At 41.2% G+C, this 14,652-nt stretch overlaps 1 protein-coding gene across 1 annotated transcript in view; it reads right to left on the minus strand.

Annotated features, from left to right (window-relative positions):
• Positions 1–14,652, minus strand: part of LOC140201425 (synaptosomal-associated protein 25) — a 169,910-nt gene that overhangs the window by 67,692 nt on the left and 87,566 nt on the right. The gene's annotated exons all lie outside the window — the stretch shown is intronic.

The raw sequence follows: 14,652 nt of genomic DNA on the forward strand, positions 1-14,652 counted from the left end.
GTGAAGAAAAATGTTAGTCTTTCAGATAAACAAGAGTCCATCTGACAAAAGCTCTTTAACTTGAAATGTTTACCATTCACAAGACTGAAATGTTTACTGTGTACAGACCTAGTTTAGAGTTGATGGACCACATGGCCTTGAGTAATGTTCTACCATTTCTGAATTGAATTACTGTTGTGTCTACAAACCTTCCAGGCAGTGAGTTTCAGAACTCCACCTTCTCGATGATATTCTTTTCCTTTTCTCCCCTTTAATTCTTCTGCCAATTACTTCGTCTACTGTATACCCCATGATTTTTTTTTATCTTTACTAAGGGGAATGCATCTTTCCCATCTCCTCATTTGGGCCCAGCTTTCCCTGTTCCAAAGGAGATAGAAAGACCCTAATGTGCATAAAAGAATATAAAAGCAAGGATGTAATGTTGAGACTTTATAAAGCACTAGTGAGGCCTCACTTGGAGTACTGAGAGCAGTTTTGGGCACCTTATCTTAGAAAGGATGTGTTGAAACTGGAAAGGGTTCAAAGGGGATTCACGAAAATGATTCCAGGATTAAATGGCTTATCATGTAAAGAGTGTTTGATGGCTCTGGGCCTTTATTCACTAGAATTCAGAAGAATGAGGGGCTTGATAGAGTGGATGCGGAGAGTTTCCTATGGTGAGTGAGTCTAATACCAGAGGACATAGCCTCAGAATTGAGGGGTGTCCTTTTAGAACGGAAATGAGGAGGAATTTCTTTAGCCAGAAGGTGGAGAATCTGTGGAATTCTTTGCTCTGGCAGCTGTGGGGGCCACGTCTTTATGTATACTTTAGGCAGAGGTTGATAGATTCTTGACTGGGCAGAGCATGAAGAGATACCAGGGAGAAGGCAGAAGACTGGGTCTGAGAAAAAAAATTGGATCAGCCATGATAAAATGGCAGGGCAGACTCAATGGACCAAATGGCCTAATTCTGTTCCAGTATCTTATTGCCTTATGGTATCCAAACTTCCCTCTGAGTTTCCAAGTTCAGGTTCCAACTACATCCATGTACATCTAGACAGCACCTTCTCCAGTTCAAATCATTATTCCTGACCATAATTATGTGTGGCTGAAGTTGATTAGAAGGGATGATGGTAAACCAGCAATGGCAATGTTATGCTTGTCATGAGAGTTTACAATTTACAGATAGACTCGGAAATTCAGGTTGGCACCGGATCCCTGGAAAAGGCATTTGTAGAATGTCTAGGAGATGGCTTTTTCAAGAGATTTTGATTGAGCCCACAGAGGAAAAGGCAGGATTAAGGAACCCTTAGAAGCAGAGACCATAATATGAAATAATTCATCCTGCATTTTGAGAGGGAGAAGCTGAAATCAGATGTAATTGTATTTTAGCAAATGGAACTACAGAGGCATGAGAGAGTAAGTAGCCAAAGATGATTGGAAGGGATGACGGTAGACCAGCAATGGCAGGCGTTTCTGGGAATAATTCAGAAGATGCAGAATCATTTCATCCCAAAGAAGAAGGGAGGATGAGGTAACCGTGTCCGACAAGGGAAGTCAAAGACAGCACAAAAGCAAAAGATTGAGTATACAATATTGCAAAAGTTAGTGGGAAATTTAGAGATTTGGGAAGTTTTAAAAACTACCAGAAGGCAACCAAATAAGCGATAAGAGGAAAAATGATACATGAAGGTAAGTTAGCCACAGGATAAAAGGCAATACCAAAAGCTTTATCAGCTATACAGAAAGTCAAAGAGAGGCAAGAGTGGACAACAGATCATTGGAAAATGATACTGGAGTAGAGTAATAGGGAATGAAGAAATGTCAGATGAATTGAGTAAGTATTTTGTGTCACTCTTAACTCTGGAATAAACCTACAACATGCCACAAATTTGAGAGAGTGAGAGGACAGAAGTAAGTGCTGTCACTGTTTCTAAGGAGAAATGCTTGGGAAGCTGAAAGGTCTGAAGGTGAATAAGTCCTCTGGACCAGATGGAGTACATGCCACTGTTCTGAAAGAGGTAGGCATTAGTAATAATCTTTCAAAAATCCTTAGATCTTGCAATAGTTCTGGAGGACTGGAAAATCATAAATGTTACTCACTCTTTAAGAAGGGAAGGAGGCAAAAGACAGGAAATGATGGTCCAGTTAGGCAGCCCAGATAGAATGGACGTAGAGAGGATATCGCTAATAGTGGAAGATTATGGGACCAGAAGGCTCAGCCCCACAATAAAAGAACATTCCTATAGAACAGAGATGAGGAGCAATTTCTTTTGCCAGAGGGTGGTGAATCTGTGGAATTCATTGCACAGAGAGCTGTGGAGGCCAATTCATGAGTATATTTAAAGTGGAGGTTGATAGGTTCTTGGATAATAAGGGTGTCAAAGGTTTCGGGGAGAAGGCAGGAGAAAGGGCTGAAGGAAAAATAATTCAGCCATGATTGATTGGTGGAGTAGACTTGATTGTCCAAATAGTCTAATAATGTTCCTACATCTTATGGTCTACAGTCTTATTAAAATAACAGATTTCAGAATAAAGTGTTACAGTTACAGAGAACGTGCAGTTCAGGTAGACAATAAGGTGCGAAGGCATGATGAGGTAGATTGTGTGATTAACAATCCATCTTATTGAACTAGGAGACCTCCAATAGTCTTATAACAGTGGAATAGAAGCTGCCTTTGAATTTGCTGGTAAGTGCTTTCGGGTTTTTGTATCTTCTGCCTGGTTGGAGGGAGGAGAATAAGGAATGTCTGGGGCAGATGTGGCTTTTGATAATGCTGGTTTCTTTACTGAAGCAGCAAGAAGTGTAAACAACACTCACAGCACGCTGGAGGAACTCAGCAGGTCGAGCAGCATCCGTGGAAACGATCAGTCAATGTTTCAGGAAGGAACCCTTCGTCAGGACTGAACAGGGAAAGGGCAGAGCCTCCAGGAACTCCTGAAGGGACAGAGTTCCTCCAGCGTGTTGGGAGTGTTGCTTTGACCCCAGCATCTGCAGAGTATTTTGTGTCTGAGAAGTATAAACAGATGGCTGTGAGTTCCAGATATTAACCACCCTTTATGTAAAAAAAAAGCTTTCCGCTCAAGTCACCTTTTAATAGTGCCGGTGAGTGGCCTGTGCACTCTCTCTCATACAACCACACCCTTCCTTTCATGTGACAACCAGAATGGCAATCAGTAGGTGTGCTTCATCCAGTGGTTTTGCAACTTGAACCACAATATAAAGTGCCAGAGTTTATATTCAATGCCCCGACTTAGTAAGGCAAGCATGCCAAATGCCTTCTTTACCAGCCTATTGTTCAGTGCTCTGACTTTCAGAGATCTGTGGGTTTGAAATGTGTGAATGTTGCAGTTGGAGAGGACAGCAGAGATCAATCATTAGAAAAAATTAGCTACATTATTTATAAATATTCTTGCACATATGCCATCATCTTGTTATCCCCCTGCTGATAAATTGTATTTCCACAGCCTCAAAAATGTTTCATATGTCAGATGAGTAATGGTAAAAAATAAAAACTAAACAAAACTTCAATTCTATATACTTATAAACCAAATAGTTATGAGGGACTGGCAGTAAATATAAAACTTTAATTCAATCTACTGATGTTCATACACCATACAGTTGTTCTCAGAGTCCAAATTATATTAATGCTAATGGAAGTGTTATGCTCTAATAAGTTCTGGCAGGAAATCAATGCAAAGCGTTTCAGCTATCTGTTATCAACTTGAACACAGCTGGCTTGTCTCAAGACTAATTGAGAATCTTTTTGACCCTGCTCTCTCTCTGCTAACACCTTACATTAATGATGTTGGCAGACTAATATTTTCTTGATGAAAGTCATCAAGATCGCAGGGGTCACTGCTGACCAGAATTCTAACTCAACTGGCCTCATAAATCCTTGTTACTACGTGTGCTGGTCAAAGGCTGGGTATCTTGTGTCCCCGGGCTCAGCTCCTAATTTTCCAAAGCTTTTCCACCACCATCCTTCCCCCTGCCCAAGACAGAAATCAGCAGAAGGAATAACCTCCTCTTGGGTTGATGGGGACCAACATTTAAAAATCTCTGTGATTATCCAAGACAAAGTAACTGCTTGACTGGGACTTTTTTTTAGATTAGATTATGAGGACACTCAGTCCTCGTTTATTGTCATTTAGAAATGCATGCATTAAAAATGATACAATGTTCCTCCAGAATGATATCACAACAAAACACAGGACAAACCAAGACTAAAACTCTCAAAACCACATAATTATAACATATAGTTACAACAGTGCAAAACAATACCATAATTTGATAAAGAGCAGACCATGGGCACAGTAAAAAAAAGTCTCAAAGTCCCAATAGGCTCATCATCTCACACAGGTGGCAGAAGGGGGAAACTCTCCCTGCCATGAACCTCCAAGCGCCGCCAACTTGCTGATGCAGCACCATTGGAAGCACCCAACCGCAGCGGACTCTGAGTCAGTCTGAAAACTTCGAGCCTCCGACCAGCCCCTCTGACACAGCTTCTCCGATCACCATCTCTGCCAAGCGCTTCGACCCCAGCCTGGCCGTCGAGCAACAAGCAAAGCCAAGGACTCGGGGCCTTCTCCTCCGGAGATTCTGGACCACGCAGTAGCAGCAGCAGCGAAGCCGGCATTTCAGAAGTTTCACCAGATGTTCCTTCATGCTCTCACGTCCGTCTCCATCGGATCAGGATTGTGCACGGCACCCTACTTGACAAATAACAGACATCACCACCGGAGTGGCCGCTGCGCGCTGCGTCGCACCGCCAATATTCAGCACCGTGAATATTCAATTTTACCAACAGCACTACATCCTGGTTCAGGCCATACCATTCAAATTTGCACTATAGCAAATCACCAAAGTTCTTCAGCAGCTCCTCCCAAACCCACTGCCACACCCATCTGGATATCGCCACCAAATAAAGATTGGACTCAAAGTCAGGACTAGCATCCTGTCTTGGCAATAAGTACAATTCCTTCATTGCCGCACAGTCCAGATGCTGGAATTTCCTGCATAACAACCATTCAGCATGTGGAGTAAAGCCCATTTACTGCTATCTTCCAAAGGATAATTGATGGAAGACAATAAATACTGCCACCAAGGATATTTTCAAGAAAATATTAGTCTTGGGGGAGCAACACAACCTGTTGGTCTGGTTTCATATTATTTGATAGTTTATTCTTGTGTTTACACGTCCTATTTCTTTTTAGTCATCCTTTGTTGATTTCTAAAATCATTCCCAGTCCTCTGCCCTAGCACTAATTTTCACAACCGAGTACATATTTTCTTTCAAATCATATATTCTTATGATATTAAAGAAAACCATTTATCCCCATCAAGTCTGTGTCAAGTCTCAAAGCAATCCCAGCAATTCCATTTCCTGCAACCTATTCCCTCTCGCATGTCCTCCAACTCTCCCAAATCTCCTCCCACTCACCTACGCTTCTGGCAATCTACAGGAGCAAATTTTCCAACTAGCCCATCTTTGGGACGTGGGTGGCATCCACAGCATATGAGGAACCTCCATGTGATCACAGTGAGAACATGCAACGTGAGAATTGACAGCACCGGAGGTGAGGATTGAATTTACATCGATAGAACCGAGAGGCCGCAGCTCTACCTCTTGGGTCACCATAACCAAAAATTTGATACCATGTTTGACTTCCTTAGTAAGCCATAGAACATGCTCCTTTTGCATGGAGTCTTTTTTTTTGTGATCAGAATATACCTTTAGTAAGACATGCAAAAATATATTTGTAGCCATTGCTGATCTGCTGTCTTAACCTTTAAGCTATTTTTTTCCGTCTACTTTCACCAACTTTGTCTTTACAGCTTTGCCATTGATTTTATTTAAGAATTGGACCCCAGTTTCGGACTCAAGTTTCGCATCTTCACACTGGATTTGAAGTTCTACCGTGGTAAGATCATTCCTTCCGAGGGAATCCTTTACTTTGAGATCATTAATTGATCCTATCTCATTCTGCAATAGTGGACCGAAAATAGTTTGTTCCCTGTTTGGTCCCTCAATTGCTCTCAGACACCGAATGCATTCTATAACCTCATCCTCAAGGTTGCTTCCGATTTGTCCAATTTATATGATACTGGTATCACTCATGATTCTTAAGTTCCTATAATTCTATTTTGTCCTGTAATATAGCTACCGTTAGGAGGCCTGTGTACTATTCTCTCTAATGACTCCTTAGCTCTCCTATTTCTTATCTCCTCATATCTCCTATCAAAATGTCATGCTTTGCACTTCTCAGCATTAAATTTTCTCTGCCAACTAGCCATCAGCCTGTCAATATTTTGATGGAGTTTGATACAATCCTCCCCCAGAGTTTTCTGTGTATCGCCATTTGTAGATTTGGAAAATGGATCGTGTACATCAAAATTCAATCACAATATATATTAAGAAAATTAATGTGCCTGGTACCAACCGCAAGGAACTCCACCGTACATTTCTTTCAAATTCCCTCATTAGCCCTCTCTGTTAAATTGTTAGAAAACTTCACTATGCTAGATGGACACAATTGCCTTTAAGTATATGATGTTCAAAATTCATAGTTCAACGTAAATTTATTATCAAAGTATATGTCACTATATACTAACTGAGATTCATTTTCTTGCAGGCATTCACAAACGAACAAAAGCTTTGTTTTTTGAATCAATTCCCTCCTGTCCAAATGTTTGCTAATTCAGTCCATAATATTGGTTTCTAGAGTCTCCCCATCACCAAGTTTAAATTCACTATTCTGTAGTTATTAGGCTTAGTCCCACATTGAACATGGGAGTGACGTTTGCGGTTTTCCATCACTCCACTTGAATCTGCAAAAGCTTTTAAAGTGATGGCTAATGCCATTTCAGTTTTCTCCCTTATATCCTTCGGTAATCAGGATGCAACCATCTGGCCAAGGTGATTTATCCAACTTAACTCCTGCGATCCTTCCGGTATCACCTCTTTATTAATTTTTAGTCTATCCACAATATCAGCTACATTTCCTGTGCTGAGATTCCAGCAACACTGCCTTCATCAAAAAGTACAACATAGGCCAAGCCCTTAATGCTGTGCCAACCTTTTACTCTACTCTAAGATCAATCTAACCCTTCTCTCCCACATAGCCCTCCATTTTACTTTCATCCATGTGCTTATCTAAGAGTCTGTTAAATGTCCCTAATTTATCTGTCACTACCACCACTCCAGGCAGGGCATTCGATGCACTTATCACTCTCTGGTTAAATAACCTATCTCTGACATCCCCGCTATACTTTCCTGCAATCACTTTAAAATTATGCCCTCTCATATTAGTTATTGTCTGGGAAAAAGACACTGGCTATCCACTGTATCAATGCCTCTTATCATCTGGACACCTCTCTCAGGTCACCTCTCATCCTCCTTTTGCTCAAGGAGAAAAGCCCTCACTCACTCAACCTATCTTCATAAGACATATCCTTAGTCCAGGTAGCATCCTGGTACATCTCCTCTGCAATCTCTCTAAAACTTGCACATGTTTCCTATAATGAGGCAAAACTGAAGCAATACTCCAAGAGTGGTCTAACCAGAGTTTTACAGAGCTATAATATTACCGTCTAGCTTTTGAGCTCAGTAGACCAATGAATGAAGGTCAACACACCACATCGCCCTGTCAACTTGTGTGGCAACTTTGAGAAATCTATGGATGTGGATCCCAAGCTTCCTCTGTTCCTCCAAGCCACTAAGAATCCTGTCATTAACCTTGTACTCTGCCTTCAGGATTGACCTCCCAAAGTGTATCCAATCACTTCTCCGGATTGAACTCCATCTACCACCTCTCAGCCCAGTTCTGCATCCTATCGATATTCTATGACAACCTTCTACACTCTCCATAATACCACCAATGTTTGTGACATCTGCAAACTTACTAACCCACTGTTCCTCATCTGTTATTTATAGAATCACGAAGAGCAGGGGTCCCAGAACATATCTCTGCAGAGCACCAATAGTCATCAACATCCAAGCAGAATACACTCCATCTACCACTATTCTCCATCTTCTACATGCAAGGCAATTCCGAATCCATATAGCTAAGTTTCCATAGATTCCATGCCTCCTGACTTTCTGAGTAAGCTACCATGAGGAACCTTGGCAAATGCCTCAGTAAAATCCATTTACACCACATCCACCTTCATCAACTTGCATTGTCACTTTCTCAGAGAAGTCAACCTGGCTCATGCGGCTTGACCTGCCCTTCGAAAGCCATGCTAATCAGACTACGCTTCTCCAAATATTTGTAAATCCTGTTTCTAAGAATCATTTCCAATAGTTTTCCTACCAACCATGTAAGACTCATTGCCCTATAATTCCCAGGATTATCCTTATTACTTTTCTTGAACAAAAGAATAACATTTGTCACCCTTCAATTATTTGATACTACTGGGACTAGTGAAAATGCGAAAATTATCAAAGGCACAATAATCTCTTCGCTCACTTCCTATAATAATCTGGGGCATATCCCTCCCAACTCAGGGACTTACCCATCCTAATGTTTTTCTGTAGTTCCAGTACATCATCCTTCTTAACCTTGGGGTGCTGCAGCATATTAGATTGTTTTACACTCATCTCACATTCATCAAAGTCTATCTCACTGCTGAAATATGAAGCAAAGTATTCATTAAGGACCTCCTCTACCTCTTCTAACTCCAGGCAAATGTTTCCTCTTTTATCCCTGATTGGTCTTACCCTCACTCTAATCATCCTGCTGTTCTTCACATAGCTGTAGAGCGCCATGGAGTTTTTCACTGATGGAATGGACTCATCTGGAACGCCAGTCCCTCCCTCTTCCTCATTCAGTAGATTTCTTTGTGTTTCTTATTCCTCCTACACATCTTTTTACACTCTCTTCACCTGTTTATAAAATATTTCAACATTTCCCCATCATGCTTGCTGCCAGTCTTCTCTTTGCCTCTTTTATTTTTCACTTCCTCTCTGAACTTTCTGTAGTCAGTCTTTTTTTCATTTGTATTAACAACCTGGAATTTATCATTTTTATTTTATTCTCCTTTTTGGTCATTGAAAATGTTTTTTCCATACCCTTCTTGCCCACAGAAACACCTGTTCATCATCGATGAAATCAGTCCATCTTAAAATCCTTCCACTGTTCACTTAGTTTTTGTCTGCCTAACATCATTTCACGCTTCATCTCTGTGAGAACGTCAGGATGAAATCTGCAAAGGCAAAATCATTCTTATGCACATGTACTTTTGCATTTTATCCGAAGTGCTGATAATACCATGAAGCACCTTTATTGGTCAAGTACAGACAAATCTCAACTGAAAATTTGATCCTACTTTCATTTTTTCAATGCCTGGGCTTTTGCTAACACATTGCCTCGATGGGTTTCAGTTTGGAGGGGAAAGTAGACAGACAAATTGAATGTAAAAATATTTATTTATATATTTCTTTCATGAGTTCAGGACATCCGAAAGTTGTTTACAACCAATTAGGAATAGCTGCCATGGTCACAGATATCTGGGAACCATGTTGCATACAAACAGTTCCCACAAACTACAATGCAACAATATATAATGGAATGGGAAAGGTTCAATGTGCAAATGGAACCGTAAAGATAAGCTTTATTTGTCTTGTGTACATTGAAACGCACAGTGAAATGCATTGAATCAGTGAGGATTGTGGTGTTGCCATTCGTCAGGCACCAACATAGCATGCTCACGACTTGCACTAACACTAACCATGCTCCTTTGGATTGTGGAAGGAAACAGGAGCACCCAGAGGAACCCAATGTGATCACAGGAGGAAAATACAAACTCCTTACAGACAGCGGAGGTTCGAACCCCGATCAAACAGCTGGCGTGCTGTAACCACTATGTGACCTTGCTGCCCACAGGATTTGTAGGACCTGGTCTGCAATTGAACGATGGTGTGACACTCAGATGGAACAGAAATGGAAAATTCTGTGAAGTGCACCAAGGGAATTGATGTGTTTACCTTGATAACACAATAACAACACAAAAAAAATGGAGGAGAAATGTGAGTAGTTTAATTTTTCTCTTCATGTCCTTGGGCCTCAACAGTTCCTGGGGTTTAGATTGCAGGTTTAGGTGGATTACTAAGGGCCCCACTTTTGCATTGATTAAACAGTTGCAAAGGCAACTGTTCTCCTGTCGATTAAACAACAGTTTCTTTAAATACTCCAGAGCAATTTAACTATGCATTCAGCTGCCAGGACCAAAGTCAGTGTTCCTTCCTTAAAACCTATTAGGCCCATGACCTAATTTCAGTTTATAGAGTTCAAAGCCAAATATTGTTTCATAATACTTTCAAATGCTTTGGGATGTTGTACATTATTAAAAGTACTACTTAACTCGGTGTTATTGAAACCAGCTCGGAGACCATGTTTACAAGTTGCTTTGATGGCGATCTTGCACGTATTGAAACAGTTCATTAAGTTACCTCGGCCCAGGCAAAGAGACTAAAAACTTGCTGGATTACAGTTACTGAACTCAAGGTAGTCTGGAATATACATAACTTTTCTGCAGTTTACCAACTGCTTCAGCAAGAGCAAGAACCCCAGAATACACTCAGTCATCAGGAGGTTCCATCTTTTATTGTGGAAGCAAACATGCGACTCCTGTAGTGTGCAGCAGTTCAAGAGGAAATTGGATCTGTCCCTTGTAGTGCTCTCTTTGGAAAATACTGCCCCTGATTTTAATCTGCTTGAATCAGCTAGGGGGTTTTCTGCTGTGCGTCCTTAACCTCTCCCAGGTGATTAGATGGCAGCCAGGAAATGACTTCAGCAAATGCTGCACTGCACCTGGGACTCTGCATTAAATTTAAAATAGCTAAGACTTGCACTCTGGATACCTGATCCAGCCATGTGCACAGACTTTGATGTCAGCTGTGGCTCAGCGTCAACTCTGAGACCACAATTGCTGAGTTCTTTTCAATTCAGGAACTTGAGGCCGGCTCTCCCATGCAGGACTAGGGGAGTGCTCCTTTGTTAGTAATGTCATCCTCTGAATAAGGCATTAAGTCAAGGTGGCTCACCCACTCAGATGGACTTAGAAGATCATGAGAGCCAATTCAAAGAAAAATGGAGGGCGACAAATCTTTGGAATTCTCTGCACTGGCGGGTGGTGGAATCTAGACCATAAAAAGTATTTGAAGGTGGTTCAATATTTGATAGATTGAGGGATAGAGCAGGATGGAGAAGGGAAACGAAAGAGCAGCCGAAGCCAGCATGGATCGGCCATGCCCATACTAAATGGTAAGGCAGGCTTGAAGGGGCTGTTTCTACTTTCTTGTTAAAATGAGCAAATGACTATCTGTTAATAAAATTAGCAAACCAAGCAACTGATCATGATCACATTTTTTTTTGTGGAATTTTTCTGGGTACGACTTGGCTGTCAAATTTCTACATTACAACAGTAACACACTTCGGTGCTCGAGGAGGCTCTGCCGGGGATGGACGGAACTTTACTAAACTTCTTTAAAGCACCGCCGTACCCAGCAGCTCACGGGAACTGAGGGGGTGACGTCTAGGGATACCCTGTTCGGGGGTGAAGGGAGTTTAGAGAGGTGTGTCCTGCTTAGGGTGAAGAGACCAGCCCAGCAAAACGTGCAATAATGATGTTGTGATCATTTACAGTTGGAAAATGGCATACAGTATCATCTGATCCGGTGACAGGCAATCTCAGCCACTGACATTCACAAGTGCAGATATATAAATGAGAAAGTACCTCTCTATTCTATGTATAATACAGCAAAACTGATGTGTTTTTGTATAAAGTGGTGAAGTCACAGCAGCTGGATTTGTCACATGCAGTTGTTACATGTAGATTGGCTTAATGTTTTAATTCACTGGCATGATACTATAATTTTGTAACCTGGTAATTATTTAATACAGAGCAAAACTGCAGGGGTGGTAATGAAATTTGTAACGCTTCCAAGAATACTAGGAGAGCCACAGGAAGTCAAATAAATCTATCCCAGTTCATACAGTACCTTGCAACTTCTACTTTTTTTTACATAGAAAGACAATGTTTATACTCCTTTGTTTGCATAAAAATCAGATATGATTTCATTGAATAAAAATCGGATGTGATCTGACTGAATAAAGATCGGATGTGATCTGACTGAATGGCAGAGGGGGCTGAAGGGGCTGCCAGGGCTTGCTCCTGATCCTATTCGTCATGTCCTGAAGCCCTGTGCCTATGTCATCTCATCAATTAGTATTTAATGTATATTGTATCACAGGCTTCTGTTAGCTAACTTCGAGATGTGGAAAAGCCAGCATTAATTGTCCATCTCACATTTTTTCTGAGAGGGTGATAAGAGTCCTTCTTCACAATGGAAGATCCAGCAACCACAAAATGGAGCAGTTAAAACATTGCATTGTCTGGGAACTAATAAGAAGGTCCAATCCTGAGATCAAGTTTCCTTCCCTAATGATTATTGGAGGACCAGACATGTTTTTATTTCAATTAATAAATACATTGTTAATTTTAACAATAAAAAAATATACCTATAATAATAAACATTTACAATGTTTATTGTTTAATATACATTAAATAATAAACATTGTAATAAAATAACAAACACTATCTTATTTCCAGATGCTAAATTAGATTAGGAATTGACAATCTAAACTTTCTTTCTCAGTATGGGTGTCTGGATTAATAATTTGGTAACATAATCACTACACAGCCCAGTGCTAAGGGTGAAGTAAAGGATGAAAACATATCTGCCAACACCACTGAAAAAGACACATGGAGACTTGTAGGGAAAATATCTTGTAGGATAATTAAGTATGACAGAGGTATGGGGCAAATTAGAGAACACTTTCCTAGAGCCTCTACAGGCTCAGTGACCCAGCCTTCCTCCCTCTGTGCTATACCTTCATCTACATTTTGGAAGTTTTCCAAAACCTCCTTACCTACTACTTCTGTAACCTCCTCCAGCAAGAAAATGTTTTGCCCAGATGGGTTTTTTTTGTTCTACAAGTTTCTCATTCATTTCCAGTTTTCACCACTCTGTCACTGATAACCATGCATTTGGCTAGCTGGATACAAAGCTAACCTCTCTCTCCTTCTGGAAGTACTCCTTAAACCCTACCTCTCGTACAATTTACTTGCCTACTCTTCCGGCTGTCTCCTTATGTAATTCAGTATCAAAATGTATTGGGTAATTCACCTGTAAATGTATAAACTGCTGTGACAGTATCGTTCCGTGAGAGCAGAAGGAATGTTAAAGTGATCTTGATGAGAGATATGAAGATTTAAAACAAGGGTTCCCAACCTGGAATCCACAGACTTCTTGGTTAGTGATAAAGAACAACAAATTCAAATTCACAAGTCGGTTCAGAATTGCAGGATCTCAAAAGGTAAAGGGATCTTTATCTCATGGAGAAAGGCATATTGAGTCGATACTTGTCAGACTTCAGAGTAAGGTATCCTTACTGCAACATGTAATATTCTGAGAGGGCTTATGGGCGAGATGCTGAAAAAATGTTTATATATCAGCTTTATTTGTCTCATGTGCATAGAGACAGACATTGGAACATACAAAGAAATGCGTTGTTTGCTTCAAATGAAATCAGCGAGGATTGTGCTGGGGGCAGCCTGCGAGCATCGCCACGCTCCTGGTGCAATGTTGCAGGTCCACAGTTTATGAACTCTAACCTCTGGAATGTGAGAAGAAACCAAAGGATCCAGAAAAAACCTACCTGGTCACGGGAAATCGTTAAAAACCCTTACAGACAGCAGCAGGAATCGAACCCCAGTTGATGATTGCTGATGCTGTAAAGCAACCACATTAACTGACTCACTGCCTTGCCTCTAAATCAGGAGTTCCCAACCTGGGGTCTGCTGATCCCTCAGATAACGATAGGGGTCCACAGCATAAAAAAAAGGTTGGGAACTACTGTTCTAGATATCCCTCTAGAACCAAGAGGATGAATGCTGAACTAAGACATCACTCATTCAAGGCAGAGATAGTAATAAATTTCTTCCCTCAATGATTTGTGAAACTAGAAATCCCTCCCCTGAGATCATGGAGGTTGACTCTTTGATCAAAGTCAGATCCAAAACAGGGAGCTTTTTTGGAGTAGAGTGGTGTCAAGATTTGATCAGCCTGATGGGATTAAGTGGGCTATTCCTGCTCCCGTTTTTTCACGGTGCTACTCTGTGAAGATTACCATCATGCTAGTTAATAATGAGGAGCCAACACAAGGTCACAGAGAATGCATTATGGATGAACAGTGAGAAAAACGGAGTTTAACAAAAACACAAGAGATTCGGCAGAAGATGGAAATCTTGGGCAACATACACAAAATCGTGGAGGAACCCAGCAAGTCAGCAAGCATCTATGGTGGGGAATAAACAGTTGATATTTTGGCCCTTCATCCGGACTAGGAAGAAAGGGGAGAGAAGCTAGGATGAGAAAGTGGGGGGGGGGTGGGTGAGTGGAAGAAGTACAAGCTAGCAGGTGATAGGTGAGACTAAGCGAGGGGAAAGGTGGGTGGGTGGGCGAGGGAGGGAGATGAAGTGATAAGGTGGGAGTGGATAGATGGAAGAGGTAAAGGCTGATGAAGAAAGGATCTAGTAGGAGAGGACAGCAGGTCATGGAATAAAAGGAAGGAAGATGGGAACCAGAGGGAGGTGATCTGCAGGTG

Source organism: Mobula birostris, chromosome 8 (assembly GCF_030028105.1).
Source record: "Mobula birostris isolate sMobBir1 chromosome 8, sMobBir1.hap1, whole genome shotgun sequence".
Classification (NCBI taxonomy): domain Eukaryota; kingdom Metazoa; phylum Chordata; class Chondrichthyes; order Myliobatiformes; family Myliobatidae; genus Mobula; species Mobula birostris.